The sequence below is a fragment of the Solanum verrucosum genome, unplaced genomic scaffold (genome assembly GCF_900185275.1).
Source record: "Solanum verrucosum unplaced genomic scaffold, falcon-dt-bn FXZP01000205.1, whole genome shotgun sequence".
Taxonomy (NCBI): Eukaryota; Viridiplantae; Streptophyta; class Magnoliopsida; order Solanales; family Solanaceae; genus Solanum; species Solanum verrucosum.
Window position 1 is genome coordinate 1,496,518 of NW_026019950.1, and position 15,563 is coordinate 1,512,080.

A 15,563-nucleotide genomic window follows, 5' to 3' on the forward strand; every position below is an offset into this window, starting at 1 on the left:
ATTCTAGTCTAAGTTCTTTGCTCGATTTCATTGTCGTCATCCCTCCAAGTTCAGTTGGGGCTGAGATTCCGTCCGAGTCTGCTGCTCGCCGTTCATGCTAGCATTTGTGGGGTGGAATTTGCTGCTCTCCTAGCTTGTCGTCATCCCGTTCGCTGCCCATAACACGGTAAACAACTCGTAATACTTTTACTCGTTTCGAGTTCGATATGTTGGTGTAAAATCCTGCTCTTTGCCGACTTTGATATGACTCTATGTAATGTGTTTAAATCTTAGTCTTTACTGTCTGTTCATCCTCTCTCTGAAGTTGGTGGTATGTTTTTTTTTTCTTTAAGTTGATTTAATGACTGTTCAAGTCCACTTCTCTGTTTTGTGTTCTTTTCGAACCAGCGGCTGTTGTACTTTTTTTTAAATTTTGACTTGTTTCATTGATCAATCAGGGCACTATTCTATTCTCATTTTGTTGAACTAGTATTCATGTTTTTGTTGTGTGTTTGGAGGGAGTCAAATGCATTAGCTAGCTGAACATTCTATTTCTTATGAATATAAGTTGAATTTTGAGATTGTGTTCTTTAATTTCTTTTAATCTGTTCATATCCTGTTCTGGGAGAAAATCCTTCATATATGTTCCCGAGTTATGTGCTGCTCACTGTCTTGCCCCAAGAAATTTGAGCTCTTCTTCTGTGTCTGTACCGTCTCGAGATAGCTATGCCTTGAATTTTTGGGAATGCCGGCAGCTGGTTGCTATATTTTCCTGGTAGCATTATGATGAAGTCCCGTTTTGGTCCCATGTGTTGGTCTTTTCTTATGTGTATGTGCCCATTTTGAGTCTATATATATATATATATATATTTATTTTATTTCATTTTGACAAAGTCTATTCTAACCCAGTTTGAATATATACATATGTACATATACGCTTACTAACCATTTAATATATATTTATTTGTATTAGATTTATTAGTTTTTCTAACCATTTAATATATATATTTATTTGTATTAGATTTATTAGTTTTTCTAACTATTTAATATATATATTAATTTGTATTAGATTTATTTAGTTTTTCTAACCATTTAATATATATATTGTGTGTGTGGTTGTGTGTCATGTGAATGTTGTAATTAATCAAGGATCTCACCTTAAAAGTGTCCAACCAGAACTGTTAATGCTTGAATATTTTGTGAACCAAGTTTTATCTCTTTAGGATTGTTTGAGAGCATGTATAAGTTTGTCTTGAATTAAATAACAATGAATGCATGATTGGTCTGCCCAACCTCTCTAACCAGTCGCGATGCTAAGCGTTTCGGGGGGGGGGGGTGTGATGTTTTCTTGATTGTTTATTTCAGTCGGCTATTTTCTCATTTTATTGGCCTTCCTTTGAGACTTCTAAGTGCTTAATATCCTTCGGTCATCGTTATTAGTCTAAATGCATTACATTTTTATACTTGTTAAATTTTGCTGGGATTCTTAAGATTGGGAAGGTCAGCTTCTCTCGAGTGCTTACTAATTCATTTTATTTTATTTTATTTTTTATTTTATTTTATAGCTAAATCGTGTGTTTGGCATGTTGTTAATTTTTTTTTTTTTTTTTTTTTTTTTTTTTTTGGAGTTATTGTACCGAAAGTGTCTTATTGCTTCATTTCCTCTCACGAATTATTATGAGTATTACTTATGTATTTTATTTGTTCTTGCCACATGTGAAATCTACCCGAGTTTGCCATGAACTCCTATTTCCCTTTGCATTACAAATGGGCCATTCAGGCCCAATGTTTTCTCCTGCCGAGTCAGCCAGCTACAAGAATTGGAGTACAGGCCCCGGGTTTAAAAATAGCGGAACAGATCGGGAGTTGAAAAGATTAGGCCAAAAGCCCGCCTCTATTTATTCCGAGTTGTATTTTGTCATTTTGGGCCTAAGCCCCCTTGTCATTATTTATTATTATTGCGTAAGTTCTTACGACAGGTGAAAATTTGGGCCAAAGGCCCAGAGAAAATTATTTCTTTCAATTTTGGACAGGTGCCACTCAAATGGGCCTTTGGCCTAAAACGAAATGGGCCCAAATACTGGTCCAGGCGGACAGAAACCAGATCTGGGCCTAACTCTCTTTCCCTCTTTATTTTATTGTGCTCATTTTACTTGCTAGTATTTGTCATTAATCTTAAGGTCGAGAAGTTCAAATCTCCGAAAGACGCCAATTTTGATTTAACAATTAACTGAATCGGTCATCTCTTAACAAAAACTTAAAGAATAAGTTTTACAAAATATTTTCGCTTAGATAATATTTCACAATTCTATTTTTCTCCCTCAAATTGATCCTAACTAACAAAATAGTTCAATTTTGCAAAACAAGTTAAGTCAAAATTATTTTAGCCAAATGATTAATTGTCGGATAACCGCATTAGCGGATATTCTAGGTGCCTTAAAAACCTTCCTAGAATATTAATAAGAACCCCCGAACCCCCTTAAATATTTTCAATTGATTCCCTGTTTTAATTGATTGAAAAAAAAATATTTTCTTGATTTTTTCTTTAAAAATTAAGTGGCGACTCTTAAACCAGTCTACAATATAATTTTCCTTATAAAACAGAATGGCGACTTCCGCTGGGGATTTGAATGGTTCTAACCTTAAGATTAATTATTTGGCTATGTGTTTAACTGTTTGCTTGTTTAAATTATCGTATCTTATATTAATTGTGGCATTCATGGCACCCGATTCCGCCAAATGGCAAATAGATTGCATTAGGAAAAAAGGCGGTTACGTGGCTTACCACGGCTGTCCTTCAGAAAAACACAAGTTAAATTCTTTGGAAGTGATAAACGAATAGTTGGCTTGTGGTCATCCAACGTCGTTTATTAGACTTCACCCCGTTGTTTGTCCGACTCGGGTAACCGTCTTCTCAACCAATTCTAGTCAACCTAGAGTAGAGCGAAACCAAATCCAAATCTAAGCATTAGCCTAAGACGGCTTAATACCCAAGGCGTATTAAGTCCATTAGTAAATCTACCAAAAATCATGTCCAAGGTCCACGACCTAACGACATATCATATTGTTTGACATTTGAAAGATGTATGTGTGGAAACCTAATTGTTGCCTATTTGGGGGAGGGGAATCTTAACCGTGCTTATTTTGTAGGTATGGATCGATTTCCTAAATTCGACATGGTAGTAGAAGCCCCAGTTTTGCTCAAGATATGGTACAACGACCTCACTGTGGTTCACAAAAGGGTCCTCAACAAATATATAGGAGCCCTAACAGAACTCCTCAATATGGTTGGGTGGCCTGAACTGATTGAAGTCCTCACAGGCTATTGGGACAACGAGAAAATGGTGTTCCGATTTGGAACCATGGAAATCACTCCGACAATTGAGGAAATTCGGGACGGAATAGACACAGTCGGTACAGGGCTTGAAAGAAGAGTGAGAAACAGGAAACACATCTTAATCCCTAACAAGCCTACTCTCGAGGATATTGCAAATTGGCTTGGATTAAGAAAGGATCACGCCTTCTGGGCCGAAGGTTCTAGCGTTTCTTTCATGGATCTCTATGTTAGATTCGGGAATGCAAGCTTTTACGCGAATTACAACCAAGAGTTCAGGGTCACTTACAAAGAATGGGACGGGATCAGACCTTTGGCATTTGCCATCGCACTATTAGGCACCATGGTTTTCCCACACGGCCCGAGCCTCAGTATCAACACCCGAGTGATAATGCTTACGCACACTCTGTTCCACGGGCATCTGAACCAAGGGCAAGTAAAGTATTATCCTATTGCACCTGTCATCCTTTCCGACATGTACCGTGCTTTGGGAAATGCAAGGAAGGGCATCGTTACTTTCAGGGTTGCAACCTTCTTCTTCAATGGTGGATAATGAGTCACTTGGTGAAGAGACATGGAACTCAAGAACTCCATACCCTTGATGAACATAATGCTCTTAAGAGTTTGAATGACATGTTGTTCTGGGCAGACTTGAGAAAAGAAGAACTAGAGAAAGATGGGCTCAAATTTTCTCTAAGTTGAGAGAAGAAAACATCCAATGGATGTTCGACCGTTTCATCTCGAAAGATGCCATAGTACGGGGCGACAGACAACTTGTGCTTCCTCTGCCAGGTATTCGAGGTATTCGCCCATATGCACCCATCCGGGTCCTGAGGCAGTTCGGAAGAAGACAAACTACACCTCAGAAGCATACTACCGTATCTATGTGTTCGACATCGGGGATGATAGAGTGCCTGAGGCTTCAGAGATGCTGAGAGAATGGAAAAGAGCGTGCGAATGAACAAGGACACATTGCCATAGATCGATTTAATGCGGGGTATGATGAAACTTACAAAGCTTGGTTGAAGCGCAATATACAGGGTATCTCTTTCTCAGTTCCGAACATTTACCGTAGTGTAGAGGACAAAGAGTCCAAACTTTGATAGAACTGAGAGAGGTAAGAAGAGAAGCCCAGGAAATGCACGAGCAATTTCTCCGAAAGCAAGAAGAGGATAAGTACGCCCTCGAGAGCGTAACTCAAGAACTAGAAAGCTTGAGAAGCGATTTGGGAGAGCTTAACTTATGGATTGGAGATAAGAAAAGCGGAATGTGCCTCGAAGACTGGGAAGAGAAAGGTCGCCGGAGCGAAGGATACTTGCTGATGATTCAATACAGGCTTCAACATCTCATGGCACAGAACAAGATGAGCAGATCAGACGGGGCCATCGGGAACATCTTAGCGGATTTCGCCCCTGTGGGTTTTTCTATATGTACTTATTGTTATTTGCCCCTGCGTGGGCTTACCTTTCTTGTATTTGGTACTCTTTTCAAATGACCCCTGCGTGGGCCTTTCCTTTGTGATTTGCGTTTATTCCCTATTTCCCTTGCTTATTTTCGCTTCTTGAACATCATTTTATATGCGAAATTTGCTTTGGGGTAACAAAATGGTTCAATTCTACACATACATCTTTCAAATACGCTAGGCCTACCCTTGGCACAAAAGGGTCCCCTACTTGTTTAGGATGCGCGATATGCTTGTGTGCTTTACTGTTTATGTGATATTGTTGCTTTGAATGATGATATTTTAGCCCACTTTTTCAAAAATTTCCAAAAATCTACAATACCAAATACAAGTCATATCAAAATGTCCGACCAAAATTCCATGAGTCTTGAGTTTCTCAGCCAGAAATAAAATCCCAATACCAAATCCTAAAATATTACTCTATCATCTCAGGAAAGGTGAAATTGCTGCTAAGATGGAAAGAGGCAAGCGTATCGACATAGAGCTAACCGAAGAGGATTTGAGGACGAAATTGCAGCAGCTCAGGCAAGAGATCCAAGAAACTAGAGAAAAAGAATAAAAGTGGAGTTTGCCACCGCGATCGCACGAGCAACAAATGCGGCACTAGACGCGGATTGGCAGCAAAGATGACAAAATGTGCTGTTATAGATGAAGAGACAACTGACGTGTGGAAGAAGCGAGATGCCCTCAAAGAGATAACCGTGATGCTTCAGAAGCCACGTGGAAAACACTCTTTCTTCAGCCAAGAGGCCACCAACAGTGATCCCAGAGGCGCTAGACCTGAAGCTACTGAAGAAGATACTGGGGAGGAAATTGTCTATAGCCTCCTTTCAAGGGACGGTGGAAAGAAGAGAATGAGAAACCGCCCCCGAAACATACGAGTTTACCCCCGTGGCTAATACAACAGTCAGAGGAAGAAGCTTCGGTGAAGGCACCATCTATCTTTAGGAGCTTTATTATCTGTTTTTCACTTCCTTGTAATCACCAGAAATGAATGAATGAAAATGAAAATTTCCTTTGTATTCGAACTACGTAGGGCCTGAATTCTCCTTGGGAGATACGTAGGCAGCCTTTCAAGGCCCGGCCCCTATCTTTTCAAATTTTCTTTTCTTTCATTCTACAAGGAAACATTGAGTTCAGATCAACAGATGACAGAAGATGCACAAGAAGACCTTAGCTCAACGCAATTTAGCCTTTCTGAGTCACTAGCCCCAAAATAAAACGAGCAAATTCCTGCTTGTTCAAAAATCAGTCCCCATTACTCGTGGGTTAACGTGTCCTCAAACGAAGCAACTTTTATGTGTTTATCTGCTTTCTATGTGATATCTTGCATTATTCATCCAGAATTAATACTGACATATTTGCCTTTGAGTTGTTTTTCTCTGCAGGTAGTTAGAACTGATCTGTGTTGATACACTGGCTGAACACCCCTATTTTACCAGATCAAAAGGGCCTACAGATTCTTTCCCAGCCAAAATTCACAAAAGGGAAAAACAGCAATGAGTGATAACAACGAAGAACCTGGCCTTACCGATGTCGTGGTGGCTCAACCCGCCCTTGCTGATCAGAATGAACTGATCCTGCAGTTGATGCAACAAATTGCTGAGATGAGGGTCGAGATGCAGAAAAGACAAGATTTGCCTCCTCCGATTTTTGCTGTCAACACTCAACCAGACGGAAGACCTCCGGCTCAAATTCCCCCTCCTAACGTGGAACAGGCTCAAAACCCATCTTCAAGCCCTGCTCATAATCCCTCCGTCATCGACCTTACCACTCAAAACCCCCATTACGCCTCAGCTTCTTATCAAACACCACCCCCTCCTCAAAATACCAACCTCCAAGCACCACTCCTTCCCCCTAATGCAAACCACCAAACTAGTCTGCCCCCCCATGGCCAAAACGCTAATAACCCACGCACTTCCCTCCCTCACCAAAACCTGTACACCAACCCCCAGACTTATCCCCAAAACTATCACGCCCCTTTAAATGGCCAGAGTCCTTCTATCGCTCCACCACTACCGCAAAAACCCGTTTTCCAAATACCAGTTCCCAACGAGCATGATCCCCATGGTTCGGAGCTCGACCACTATGAGGAGAGGGAGAGAGAGTGGAGGTCAAAGGAAGAGACCGCCAAGATAGATATGAAGGAGGAAATTAGAAAAAGCCATGAAGGAGTTGAATTGCATTCCTGAGGTTGCCGGGTTGAGTTATGAAGACCTATGCATTCATCCGAATCTGGACCTCCCTGAAGGGTTCAAGGTGCCGAAATTCGACATCTTTGGAGGAACAGGGAACCCCTTAGCGCACCTGAGGGCCTACTGTGACCAACTCGTGGGAGTTGGGAGAGACGAAGCTTTGTTAATGCGGCTTTTTAGCCGAAGTTTGAACGGAGAGGCTCTAGAATGGTTTACGTCTCATGAAACGAAACAGTGGTCTAGCTGGAATGCTTTGGCTAAGGACTTCATCGAACGATTCGCCTACAATGTGGAGATCGTTCCTGATCGTTACTCCTTGGAGAAGATGAAGCAGAAGCCGACCGAAAGCTACAGGGAATTTGCATATAGATGGCGAAAAGAGGCAGCTAGAGTTAGACCTCCTATGTCAGAAAAGGAAATTGTTGAAGTGTTTGTGCGGGTGCAGGAGCCCGAATATTATGACAGAATTATGTTGCTCGTTGGAGCAAATTTGCTGAGATAGTCAAGGTAGGTGAGACTATCGAGGATGGGTTGAGAACCGGGAAGATTGCCCGTGTTGCTGCCTCGCCCGGATCTTCGGGTTGTTGAAGAAGAAAAGAGAGGATGTGTCCTCTATCTATTATGAGGGGAAGAAGACCCCAAGGAAATCATCATCATACCAAGGTCGTCCCCGACCTTCACCGAGTTCGTACCCAGCATGTTATGCACAGGTTGATTACCAAAATACCCCTCCCCCAGTTACCAAAATACTCCTCCTCCCAGTTATCAAAATACTCCCCCTCCAATTTACCAAACTCCACCTCATCACTATCGGAACGTCGCCCCAAACTGTGCCAATGTTCAGACAAATTACCAAACACCTCCCCCGACGTACCAAACCCCAGCTCCACTTTACCAAAATACCCCCTCGAACTACAAAGCTCCACAACCAAACTACCAAACCAACTCATATCCCAGATATCAAGCCCCCCGTCCAAACACTCCAAATTATCGTCAAATGCCTCCTCCTCAACAGGGCAATTACGATCCCCCCCGTCCTAGATTTGAGAAGAAGCCTGCTAGAACTTTCACTCCGCTTATTGAAAGCCGAACAAAGCTGTTCGAGCGATTAACTGCGGCAGGATATATTCATCCAGTGGGTCCCAAGCCGGTTGACACTAGCTCAAAGTTTTACAGACCTGATCAGAGGTGCGCGTATCACTCCAACAGTGTTGGACATGATACCGAGGATTGTATCAACCTGAAGCATAAGATCCAAGACCTGATTGACCAGAATGTGGTCTCTCTTCAGACAGTCGCGCCCAATGTCAATAGTAATCCTTTGCCAAATCATGGAGGCGCCGCTATCAATATGATAGAGACAGATGACGACTGGTGCGTGACGAAGACAATAGTTTCGATTGCTCCTGATGAACTGGAAAGGGCTGTAGCTTCGTTGAGCATCAGAGAGAAGAAAGAGTTTGTGATTCTGACACCCGAGAAGGCTGTTGCCTTGGTGCCGCGAGAAACTCTTACCCAACCAAAGTTTGTGATCGAAACGGCTGTTACCCAGGGTATGACCAGATCCGGCAGGTGCTACACACCGGAAGAGTTAGCTCAAGGAGGGCAGAAGAAGGACCAAACTAAAAGGCCGATTAGTGAAGCTGAAGCCGAGGAGTTCTGGAGAAGGATGCAGCCGAAAGATTATTCAATTGTGAAGCATTTGGAGAAGACACCAGCTCAGATTTCTGTATGGGCTTTGTTGATGAGCTCACAACTGCATAGGCAAGCGTTGATGAAGGCTTTGGATGATACTTATGTGCCTGTGGGTACTAACAGTGACAATTTAGCGGTCATGATAAACCAGGTCATCCGAGGACACCGAATCAGTTTCTGCGACGAAGAGCTACCCTTTGAAGGGAGGATGCATAACAAAGCTCTGCACGTCACCTGTATGTGTCGAGACAAGATAATTAATCGCGTCTTGGTTGACGATGGATCTGGTCTTAATATTTGCCCACTTTCGACTTTGAGGCAGCTGAAATTCGACTTGGGAAAGCTTCACCAGAACCAAGTCAATGTGAGGGCCTTTGACGGAGTGCAAAGAGACACATTGGGTGCAGTAAACTTGGATATTCAGGTGGGTCCTGCGGATTTTAATGTGGAGTTCCAGGTGTTGGATATCAGCACCAGTTACAACTTGCTTCTGGGAAGACCGTTTATTCATACGGCTGGGGCTGTGTCTTCTACCCTTCACCAACTAATGAAGTTTGTTTGGAAGGACAAAGAATTGGTCATTTACGGTGAAGGGAGTCATTCCAATGGGTATGCACCGATTGTTGATGATGTCTCTCGAGGTTGTGATTTCTACACGGTGGAGCTGGTAAATGCCACCGGTGATGACTTGGCTCCACAATCTCATATGCCTGCCGTGTACAAGATGATTGCTACTGTTATGCTCCAGAATGGTTTCGAACCAGGTTTTGGATTGGGGAAGCATTTCCAAGGAATCGTCGAGCCTATCCAAATTCCCACCAAAGGAGCAAAGTTTGGTTTGGGATATGTCCCAACAGATGATGAAGCGGAGATGAAGAACAAGAATGTTGGTCAAGCATTGGCCAGGCCAATTCCTCATCTGTACCAATCATTTCCGGTGCGAGGATATGTCAATGATGATGGTCTCAGAGAAGGAATCTGTGGCCTTTTTGAGGAGATTGATGCGGTCATCGAGGAAGAGGCTGGGACATCAGGCATCCGTGATGCAGAACCTGAAGAGCAATTGCAGAACTGGACCTCCACACCACTCCTGATTTCCCGCTCATCTGGGTAGAAAGACATGTGTCTTTGTTTATTTTAAAATCGGTGGTAGTCCGGAAGAGGCCCGAGACCCACCCTTTATGCAGTTTTATTTGTTTGAAGTTTTTAAATTCCCTTGTGGTGTTTCAAAGGCAAAATGGCCCTCGGCCATGGCCAAAGTTTGTGCTTGTCTTTCAATTCAAATGAAAAGCCTCTTTTATCAAATTTGTTTGTTTACTTATCTGTTTATATTTTACTTTCCTAACTTTGTTTGTTTATGATTTCAGTAATATTAATTTAAAACCTGCCAATGTCGTGTCATGTCATGAACCGAGTGAACAAAATGAGGCAGGTGATGATGAGTGTGAGGAACATGAAGAAGAAGAACATGAGGTTCCTGAACATATTGCTGAAGAGTTTCGACAATTCGAAAATCAACATAAGCCAAATTTGGAAGAAACCGAAACTGTGAATCTCGGAGATGAGGAATGTGTTAAAGAAGTAAGAATCAGTGTCCAACTGACGGAAACTCAAAGAAGAGACCTGGTTCGCTTGCTTAGGGAGTACATTGATGTATTTGCCTGGTCTTATAAAGACATGCCAGGGCTGAGCACAAATATGGTGTCCCACAAGTTGCCGATCAATCCAGATTTCAGTCCAGTAAAACAAAAGACTCGGAAGTTCAAGCCTGAGTTGAGTTTGAAGATCAAAGAGGAGATTACAAAGCAGATCGAGTCCCAGTAGTGGAAGTGACACAGTATCCAACTTGGTTAGCTAATGTTGTTCCGGTTGCCAAGAAAGACGGAAAAATAAGAATTTGTGTCGATTATAGAGATCTCAACAAAGCTAGCCCAAAAGACAATTTTCCATTACCAAATATTCACATTCTCATTGATAACTGTGCTAAGCATGAGATGCAGTCATTTGTGGATTGTTATGCGGGTTACCACCAGATCCTGATGGACGAAGAAGATGCAGAAAAAACAGCTTTCATCACGCCTTGGGGTGTATATCATTATCGGGTGATGCCTTTTGGTCTCAAAAATGCCGGTGCTACTTACATGAGGGCTATGACGACCATTTTTCACGATATGATTCACAAGGAGATCGAGGTGTATGTAGATGATGTCATAATCAAGTCCCGCGAGAGTTCGGATCACTTGACTCACTTGAAGAAATTCTTTGATCGTCTACGCCGATATAATCTGAAGTTAAATCCCGCCAAATGTGCTTTTGGAGTGCCAGCTGGCAAATTGTTGGGATTTATAGTCAGCAGGAGGGGCATTGAGCTTGACCCTTCTAAGATCAAGGCGATCCAAGAATTACCTCCTCCAAAAACTAAGAAAGAGGTGATGAGCTTTTTAGGAAGGTTGAACTACATCAGTCGGTTTATAGCTCAATCCACCGTGGTGTGTGAGCCCATTTTTAAGTTATTGAAAAAAGATGCTTCGACCAAGTGGACTGGAGAATGTCAAACTGCTTTTAATACCATCAAGAACTATTTGTCCAATCCACCAGTGTTAGTCCCTCCGCGAGAAGGGAGTCCGTTATTGTTATATTTATCTGTCTCAGATAACGCATTGGGATGCGTACTTGGTCAACATGATGAAACTGGAAAGAAAGAGCGAGCCATTTATTACTTGAGCAAAAAGTTCACTCCATATGAGGCTCGTTACACTCTTTTGGAGAGAACATGTTGTGCTTTGACCTGGATTGCTCAGAAATTAAGACATTACTTGTCTTCTTATACCACATACCTTATTTCTAGGATGGACCCGTTGAAGTATATTTTCCAGAAAGCAATGCCGACCGGGAAGTTGGCTAAATGGCAAATGCTTTTGAGTGAGTTTGACATTGTGTATGTGACTCAGAAGGCGATAAAGGCGCAAGCCTTGGCTGATCATCTTGCAGAGAATCCAGTTGATGAAGAATATGAACCGCTCAAGACTTATTTTCCCGATGAGGAAGTTTCGTTTGTTGGTGAGGATATTTCTGAAATGTACCCGGGTTGGAGAGTGTTCTTTGATGGAGCGGCGAATCATCAAGGGAAAGGAATCGGAGCGGTCTTAGTGTCAGAAACCGGTCAGCACTATCCTATGGCGGCTAAACTCCGATTTAATTGCACAAACAACATGGCTGAGTATGAAGCTTGCATCCTCGGTCTGAAGATGGCAATTGATATGAACATTCATGAGCTTTTGGTTATTGGAGATTCAGATTTGCTAATTCATCAAGTTCAAGGTGAATGGGCTGTGAAGAATCCAAGGATCACACCATACGTGCAGTATATACAGAAGTTGTGCAAAAGATTCCGTAAAATTGAGTTCAGACACACTCCCAGAACACAAAACGAGTTAGCCGATGCTCTTGCCACCATCGCCTCAATGATTAAACATCCAGATACAAGTTATATCGATCCAGTGGATATAGAGGTAAAAGAGCAGCCTGTTCATTGTTCACATGTTGAAGCAGAACCAGATGGGTTGCCTTGGTATGTTGACATCAAGAAGTATTTAGAGGACGGGACTTATCCTGAGAATGCAACGTTCAACCAGAAGAAGTCGATACGCCGCATGGCCCTCAATTTCTTTGCAAGTGGGGAAATCCTCTATAGGAGAACTCCAGATTTAGGTCTTCTCAGATGCGTGGATGCTAGTGAAGCTGCAAAACTTCTTGAACAGATACATGCCGGATTTTGTGGTACTCACATGAATGGGCTCACTTTGGCAAGGAAGATCCTTCGAGCCGGCTATTTTTGGATGACTATGGAACATGATTGTTGCAAGTTTGTGCAGAAATGTCATAAATGTCAAGTGCATGGTGATTTGATTCGAGTGCCGCCTCACGAACTTAATGCTATGAGTTCACCTTGGCCTTTTGTAGCTTGGGGAATGGATGTCATTGGTCCAATAGAGCCAGCCGCCTCTAACGGACACAGATTCATTTTGGTTGCCATTGACTACTTCACCAAGTGGGTGGAAGCAGCTTCGTACAAGTCGGTGACCAAGAAAGTTGTAGCTGATTTTGTTCGCAACAATTGATATGTAGGTTTGGAGTTCCAGAATCCATCATTACTGATAATGGAGCGAACCTCAACAGTCACCTGATGAGAGAGATATGTGAACAATTCAAGATTACTCATCGGAACTCAACCGCCTATCGTCCCCAAATGAATGGAGCCGTAGAAGCTGCCAACAAGAACATAAAGAAGATTTTGAGGAAAATGGTTGATAATCGTAGAGGTTGGCACGAGATGTTGCCATATGCTTTGTTGGGTTATCGAACGACTGTCAGAACATCAGTTGGAGCTACTCCATATCTGCTGGTATATGGAACAGAAGCAGTTATACCTGCAGAAGTTGAAATACCTTCGTTGAGAATCATCCAAGAAGCTGAATTGGGTGATGCTGAATGGGTTCGCAAGCGGATTGATCAGTTAACACTGATTGACGAGAAAAGAATGGTTGCCGTTTGTCATGGTCAACTGTATCGGCAGAGAATGATTCGTGCTTTCCACAAGAAAGTAAAAGCCAGGATGTTTGAAGTTGGTCAGTTAGTTCTCAAACGTATTTTCCCTCATCAGGATGAGTACAAAGGGAAATTTGCACCAAATTGGCAAGGACCCTACATGATTCGCAAAGTGTTATCCGGAGGTGCCTTGATCCTGTCAGAGATGGATGGCACTGAATGGCCGAAACCGATCAACTCAGATGCAGTCAAGAGATACTATGTGTGAAGTTCAGTTTGTATTTTCTGTCATTTCTTTGTAATCGTTCTGTTTGCTTGTAATCGTTTGTTTAAAATCTATCCCTATGTAATGAACTACGTCTAACCTGAATTCTCAAAATGAGATACGTAGGCGGCCTATGTCGGCCTCGGTCACCCCTTTTTCCCTTTTAAATATTTCTTTAGTATTTGAACTACGTTCGACCTGAATTCTCAAGAATGAGATACGTAGGCGGCCTATGTCGGCCTCGGTCGCTTTCTTTGTAAAATTCCTACTTTTGTTAATCCTTGGGGGAACTACGATTGACCTGATTCCTGCCTCAACGGGATACGTAGGCGCCATAAGGGTTCGGTCATATCTCCCGTAAGATTCCTATTCTTTCTTTATAATAGAAACTGGGACAGAATTTTTGAGAGGGACTCAAAAATTCTCGAGAACAAGATTTTTCCAACAAAGTCAAAACTGAAGTTACTTTGAGATTCGTAACTTGGACAGAATTTTTGAGAAAACCTCAAAAATCCCGTGATTTGCTCGCCAATGGTTAAGGATAAACCAAGACAGTTAACTGGGACAGAAATTTTGAGGATGGCCTCAAAATTTCAACCGGGTCTATCGGCAGTTTAGAACAACTTTGAATACTTCCCAACAAGCAATCAGATAGATCCCAAAACATCAACTTCAAATGACGTCCACTAAGCTTGGCGTGACATGACACTTGACAGTGACATTTTTCAAATGCTACTTTTTGAAAATCTATATATATATATATTTTTTTTTTAATTATTTTTTTAAACTTTTCCTACATGTTTCAATTATTTTTACATAAAAATGTTTTGTCTTATCTATCAAGAAGCGGGAGATCGGAGAAATCAACCGGAGATAGCAAGACAAGGAGCAGACAACCGAAGAGATCAACACAGATCAGTTCATTTTGTAAAAAACTAAAAAAAATTCTGTGGATGCAGGTCTATAGGTTTGCCTCAAGATCGACATATTCTTCTATTCAATGAATATGAAGAAGTCAAAAGGGCGAAGAGCTCTCCGAATTGACAACTTTTCTGTGGATGCAGGAAATATTTCATGCTTCTTATATTAAGAATTGGGAATATGAGTAGCATTAATTTATTCAAATTTTCAGCAAGACAAGGTTCATAACGAACATGCAATCATGTTCGGAGATGGGACAAATGAAAACCTTGAAGAGAGAAATATTATTATTTTCCAGCAAACTAAAGATACCTGGAGGATATTTATCTGCATTATATTATCAGATATGATAATATTCTTACCCTGAAGGTTATTTATATCGTATTGTCGAATGAGACGATACCACTACCCGGAAAAAGTCATTTATATCGTATTGTCAAATGAGATGATACCACTACTCCGAGGGTCACTTTTATTTATATTGTCGATTGAGACGATATCACTACCCGGAGAGTCATTTATATCGTCTTGTCAAATGAGATGATACCACTACTCCGAGGGTCATTTCTATTTATATTGTCGATTGAGATGATACCGCCATCCAAAAGATACCCAGAAGATCACATATGTTGCTCGGTGAAGCATTATCTTTATTTGGTATCAATGTGGTATCATCAAAAGAAGTCATGCATCACGAGAAAAGAGATTCATGCATTGCAAGAGAAAGTCATGCATCGCGAAAGAAGAAAAGATCCATGCATCGCGAAAAAAGATCTATGCATTGTGAGGAAAAGATTCATGCATTGCAAGAAAAGATCCATGCATCGCGGGAAAAGTCATGCATTGCAAGAGAAGATCCATGCATCGCGGGAAAAGTCATGTATTGCAAGAGAAGATTCATGCATCGCAAAAGAAAGTCATGCATCGCGAAAGAAGAGAGGATCCATGCATCGCGGAAAAAGATCAATGCATTACGGGAAAAAGATCAATGCATTGCGAGAAAAAGATTCATGCATTGCAAGAGAAGATCCATGCATCGCGGAAAAAGTCATGCATTGCAAGAGAAGATTCATGCATTGCAAGAGAGTCATGCATCGCGGAGGAAAAGATTCATGCATAACAAGAGAAAGAAATCATGCATCGCGGGGAAGCCATGCATTGCAA

General features: G+C 41.8%; 1 pseudogene; it reads left to right on the forward strand.

Moving 5' to 3' along the window:
* Positions 1 to 3,131: 3,131 nt before the first annotated feature.
* Positions 3,132 to 4,248, forward strand: LOC125814001 (uncharacterized; annotated as a pseudogene).
* The last annotated feature ends 11,315 nt before the right edge of the window (positions 4,249 to 15,563 follow it).